At 40.2% G+C, this 5,000-nt stretch overlaps 8 non-coding genes across 8 annotated transcripts; all 8 read right to left on the bottom strand.

The window, feature by feature from the left end:
* Positions 1 to 18: 18 nt before the first annotated feature.
* Positions 19 to 137, bottom strand: LOC127989472 (5S ribosomal RNA). Its single transcript, XR_008162603.1, has one exon. It is a non-coding gene; the product is annotated as a 5S ribosomal RNA (ribosomal RNA).
* Positions 138 to 653: 516 nt separating this feature from the next.
* LOC128000971 (5S ribosomal RNA) lies at positions 654 to 772 on the bottom strand. Its single transcript, XR_008173742.1, has one exon. It is a non-coding gene; the product is annotated as a 5S ribosomal RNA (ribosomal RNA).
* A 651-nt stretch (positions 773 to 1,423) lies between these two features.
* LOC128000960 (5S ribosomal RNA) lies at positions 1,424 to 1,542 on the bottom strand. Its single transcript, XR_008173731.1, has one exon. It is a non-coding gene; the product is annotated as a 5S ribosomal RNA (ribosomal RNA).
* Positions 1,543 to 2,057: 515 nt separating this feature from the next.
* Positions 2,058 to 2,176, bottom strand: LOC128000949 (5S ribosomal RNA). Its single transcript, XR_008173720.1, has one exon. It is a non-coding gene; the product is annotated as a 5S ribosomal RNA (ribosomal RNA).
* Positions 2,177 to 2,687: 511 nt separating this feature from the next.
* On the bottom strand, positions 2,688 to 2,806 carry LOC128006155 (5S ribosomal RNA). Its single transcript, XR_008178785.1, has one exon. It is a non-coding gene; the product is annotated as a 5S ribosomal RNA (ribosomal RNA).
* A 513-nt stretch (positions 2,807 to 3,319) lies between these two features.
* Positions 3,320 to 3,438, bottom strand: LOC128000937 (5S ribosomal RNA). Its single transcript, XR_008173708.1, has one exon. It is a non-coding gene; the product is annotated as a 5S ribosomal RNA (ribosomal RNA).
* A 651-nt stretch (positions 3,439 to 4,089) lies between these two features.
* Positions 4,090 to 4,208, bottom strand: LOC128000926 (5S ribosomal RNA). The gene has a single exon (XR_008173697.1). It is a non-coding gene; the product is annotated as a 5S ribosomal RNA (ribosomal RNA).
* A 516-nt stretch (positions 4,209 to 4,724) lies between these two features.
* Positions 4,725 to 4,843, bottom strand: LOC128000915 (5S ribosomal RNA). The gene has a single exon (XR_008173686.1). It is a non-coding gene; the product is annotated as a 5S ribosomal RNA (ribosomal RNA).
* Between the last annotated feature and the right edge of the window lie 157 nt (positions 4,844 to 5,000).

Here is a 5,000-nt window from a genome sequence, read left to right as displayed (position 1 = left end):
AGTGAAAAATGTCCAAAAAGCTTACAGCACCTGGTATTCCCAGGCGGTCTCCCATCCAAGTACTAACCAGGCCCAAACCTGCTTAGCTTCCGAGATCAGATGAGATCGGGCATAGCCAGGTTGGTATGGCCGTAAGCAAAGACTGCTGCAAAGAGAGGGCTATTTAAAGACCAGCCAATCTAATCGCCAGTACATTATATAAGTAGGAAAGAAAACCCAAAAGCTTAAAGCACCTGGTATTCCTAGGCAGTCTCTCATCAAAGTGCTAACCATACCTAAACCTGCTAAGATTCAGAGATCGGGCATTGACTCTTTTTTTTTTTTTTTTTTTTTTTTTTTAAATGAAAGATTATTATATAATTCGTGAAATTTTCCAAAGAGATTAAAGCACCTGGTATTCCCAGGCAGTCTCTCATCAAAGTGCTAACCAGACCTAAACCTGCTAAGATTCAGAGATCGGGCATTGACTCTATTTTTTGGCAAAATTATTATATACTAAGTGAAAAATGTCCAAAAAGCTTACAGCACCTGGTATTCCCAGGCAGTCTCCCATCCATGTACTAACCAGGCCCAAACCTGTTAATATTCAGAGATCGGGCATTGACTCTATTTTTTGGCAAAATTATTATATACTAAGTGAAAAATGTCCAAAAAGCTTACAGCACCTGGTATTCCCAGGCGGTCTCCCATCCAAGTACTAACCAGGCCCAAACCTGCTTAGCTTCCGAGATCAGACGAGATCGGGCATAGCCAGGTTGGTATGGCCGTAAGCGAAGACAGCAGCAAAGAGAGGGCTATTTAAAGACCAGCCAATCTAATCGCCAGTACATTATATAAGTAAGAAAGAAAACCCAAAAGCTTAAAGCACCTGGTATTCCTAGGCAGTCTCTCATCAAAGTGCTAACCATACCTAAACCTGCTAAGATTCAGAGATCGGGCATTGACTCTATTTTTTGGCAAAATTATTATATACTAAGTGAAAAATGTCCAAAAAGCTTACAGCACCTGGTATTCCCAGGCAGTCTCCCATCCATGTACTAACCAGGCCCAAACTTGTTAATATTCAGAGATCGGGCATTGACTCTATTTTTTGGCAAAATTATTATATACTAAGTGAAAAATGTCCAAAAAGCTTACAGCACCTGGTATTCCCAGGCAGTCTCCCATCCATGTACTAACCAGGCCCAAACCTGCTAATATTCAGAGATCGGGCATTGACTCTATTTTTTTTTTTTTTTTTTTTTTTTAATGAAAGATTATTATATAATTCGTGAAATTTTTCAAACAGATTAAAGCACCTGGTATTCCCAGGCAGTCTCCCATCCATGTACTAACCAGGCCCAAACCTGCTAATATTCAGAGATCGGGCATTGACTCTATTTTTTGGCAAAATTATTATATACTAAGTGAAAAATGTCCAAAAAGCTTACAGCACCTGGTATTCCCAGGCGGTCTCCCATCCAAGTACTAACCAGGCCCAAACCTGCTTAGCTTCCGAGATCAGACGAGATCGGGCATAGCCAGGTTGGTATGGCCGTAAGCAAAGACTGCTGCAAAGAGAGGGCTATTTAAAGACCAGCCAATCTAATCGCCAGTACATTATATAAGTAGGAAAGAAAACCCAAAAGCTTAAAGCACCTGGTATTCCTAGGCAGTCTCTCATCAAAGTGCTAACCATACCTAAACCTGCTAAGATTCAGAGATCGGGCATTGACTCTTTTTTTTTTTTTTTTTTTTTTTTTTAAATGAAAGATTATTATATAATTCGTGAAATTTTCCAAAGAGATTAAAGCACCTGGTATTCCCAGGCAGTCTCTCATCGAAGTGCTAACCAGACCTAAACCTGCTAAGATTCAGAGATCGGGCATTGACTCTATTTTTTGGCAAAATTATTATATACTAAGTGAAAAATGTCCAAAAAGCTTACAGCACCTGGTATTCCCAGGCAGTCTCCCATCCATGTACTAACCAGGCCCAAACCTGTTAATATTCAGAGATCGGGCATTGACTCTATTTTTTGGCAAAATTATTATATACTAAGTGAAAAATGTCCAAAAAGCTTACAGCACCTGGTATTCCCAGGCGGTCTCCCATCCAAGTACTAACCAGGCCCAAACCTGCTTAGCTTCCGAGATCAGACGAGATCGGGCATAGCCAGGTTGGTATGGCCGTAAGCGAAGACAGCAGCAAAGAGAGGGCTATTTAAAGACCAGCCAATCTAATCGCCAGTACATTATATAAGTAAGAAAGAAAACCCAAAAGCTTAAAGCACCTGGTATTCCTAGGCAGTCTCTCATCAAAGTGCTAACCATACCTAAACCTGCTAAGATTCAGAGATCGGGCATTGACTCTATTTTTTGGCAAAATTATTATATACTAAGTGAAAAATGTCCAAAAAGCTTACAGCACCTGGTATTCCCAGGCAGTCTCCCATCCATGTACTAACCAGGCCCAAACTTGTTAATATTCAGAGATCGGGCATTGACTCTATTTTTTGGCAAAATTATTATATACTAAGTGAAAAATGTCCAAAAAGCTTACAGCACCTGGTATTCCCAGGCAGTCTCCCATCCATGTACTAACCAGGCCCAAACCTGCTAATATTCAGAGATCGGGCATTGACTCTATTTTTTTTTTTTTTTTTTTTTAATGAAAGATTATTATATAATTCGTGAAATTTTTCAAACAGATTAAAGCACCTGGTATTCCCAGGCAGTCTCCCATCCATGTACTAACCAGGCCCAAACCTGCTTAGCTTCCGAGATCAGACGAGATCGGGCATAGCCAGGTTGGTATGGCCGTAAGCGAAGACAGCAGCAAAGAGAGGGCTATTTAAAGACCAGCCAATCTAATCGCCAGTACATTATATAAGTAGGAAAGAAAACCCAAAAGCTTATAGCACCTGGTATTCCTAGGCAGTCTCTCATCAAAGTGCTAACCATACCTAAACCTGCTAAGATTCAGAGATCGGGCATTGACTCTTTTTATTTTATTTTTTTTTTTTTAAATGAAAGATTATTATATAATTCGTGAAATTTTCCAAAGAGATTAAAGCACCTGGTATTCCCAGGCAGTCTCTCATCAAAGTGCTAACCAGACCTAAACCTGCTAAGATTCAGAGATCGGGCATTGACTCTATTTTTTGGCAAAATTATTATATACTAAGTGAAAAATGTCCAAAAAGCTTACAGCACCTGGTATTCCCAGGCAGTCTCCCATCCATGTACTAACCAGGCCCAAACCTGTTAATATTCAGAGATCGGGCATTGACTCTATTTTTTGGCAAAATTATTATATACTAAGTGAAAAATGTCCAAAAAGCTTACAGCACCTGGTATTCCCAGGCGGTCTCCCATCCAAGTACTAACCAGGCCCAAACCTGCTTAGCTTCCGAGATCAGACGAGATCGGGCATAGCCAGGTTGGTATGGCCGTAAGCGAAGACAGCAGCAAAGAGAGGGCTATTTAAAGACCAGCCAATCTAATCGCCAGTACATTATATAAGTAAGAAAGAAAACCCAAAAGCTTAAAGCACCTGGTATTCCTAGGCAGTCTCTCATCAAAGTGCTAACCATACCTAAACCTGCTAAGATTCAGAGATCGGGCATTGACTCTATTTTTTGGCAAAATTATTATATACTAAGTGAAAAATGTCCAAAAAGCTTACAGCACCTGGTATTCCCAGGCAGTCTCCCATCCATGTACTAACCAGGCCCAAACTTGTTAATATTCAGAGATCGGGCATTGACTCTATTTTTTGGCAAAATTATTATATACTAAGTGAAAAATGTCCAAAAAGCTTACAGCACCTGGTATTCCCAGGCAGTCTCCCATCCATGTACTAACCAGGCCCAAACCTGCTAATATTCAGAGATCGGGCATTGACTCTATTTTTTTTTTTTTTTTTTTTTTTTAATGAAAGATTATTATATAATTCGTGAAATTTTTCAAACAGATTAAAGCACCTGGTATTCCCAGGCAGTCTCCCATCCATGTACTAACCAGGCCCAAACCTGCTAATATTCAGAGATCGGGCATTGACTCTATTTTTTGGCAAAATTATTATATACTAAGTGAAAAATGTCCAAAAAGCTTACAGCACCTGGTATTCCCAGGCGGTCTCCCATCCAAGTACTAACCAGGCCCAAACCTGCTTAGCTTCCGAGATCAGACGAGATCGGGCATAGCCAGGTTGGTATGGCCGTAAGCAAAGACTGCTGCAAAGAGAGGGCTATTTAAAGACCAGCCAATCTAATCGCCAGTACATTATATAAGTAGGAAAGAAAACCCAAAAGCTTAAAGCACCTGGTATTCCTAGGCAGTCTCTCATCAAAGTGCTAACCATACCTAAACCTGCTAAGATTCAGAGATCGGGCATTGACTCTTTTTTTTTTTTTTTTTTTTTTTTTTTAAATGAAAGATTATTATATAATTCGTGAAATTTTCCAAAGAGATTAAAGCACCTGGTATTCCCAGGCAGTCTCTCATCGAAGTGCTAACCAGACCTAAACCTGCTAAGATTCAGAGATCGGGCATTGACTCTATTTTTTGGCAAAATTATTATATACTAAGTGAAAAATGTCCAAAAAGCTTACAGCACCTGGTATTCCCAGGCAGTCTCCCATCCATGTACTAACCAGGCCCAAACCTGTTAATATTCAGAGATCGGGCATTGACTCTATTTTTTGGCAAAATTATTATATACTAAGTGAAAAATGTCCAAAAAGCTTACAGCACCTGGTATTCCCAGGCGGTCTCCCATCCAAGTACTAACCAGGCCCAAACCTGCTTAGCTTCCGAGATCAGACGAGATCGGGCATAGCCAGGTTGGTATGGCCGTAAGCGAAGACAGCAGCAAAGAGAGGGCTATTTAAAGACCAGCCAATCTAATCGCCAGTACATTATATAAGTAAGAAAGAAAACCCAAAAGCTTAAAGCACCTGGTATTCCTAGGCAGTCTCTCATCAAAGTGCTAACCATACCTAAACCTGCTAAGATTCA

Source organism: Carassius gibelio, chromosome B22 (assembly GCF_023724105.1).
Source record: "Carassius gibelio isolate Cgi1373 ecotype wild population from Czech Republic chromosome B22, carGib1.2-hapl.c, whole genome shotgun sequence".
In the NCBI taxonomy this organism is placed as follows: domain Eukaryota; kingdom Metazoa; phylum Chordata; class Actinopteri; order Cypriniformes; family Cyprinidae; genus Carassius; species Carassius gibelio.
This window is presented reverse-complemented; position numbering and strand designations above follow the sequence as displayed.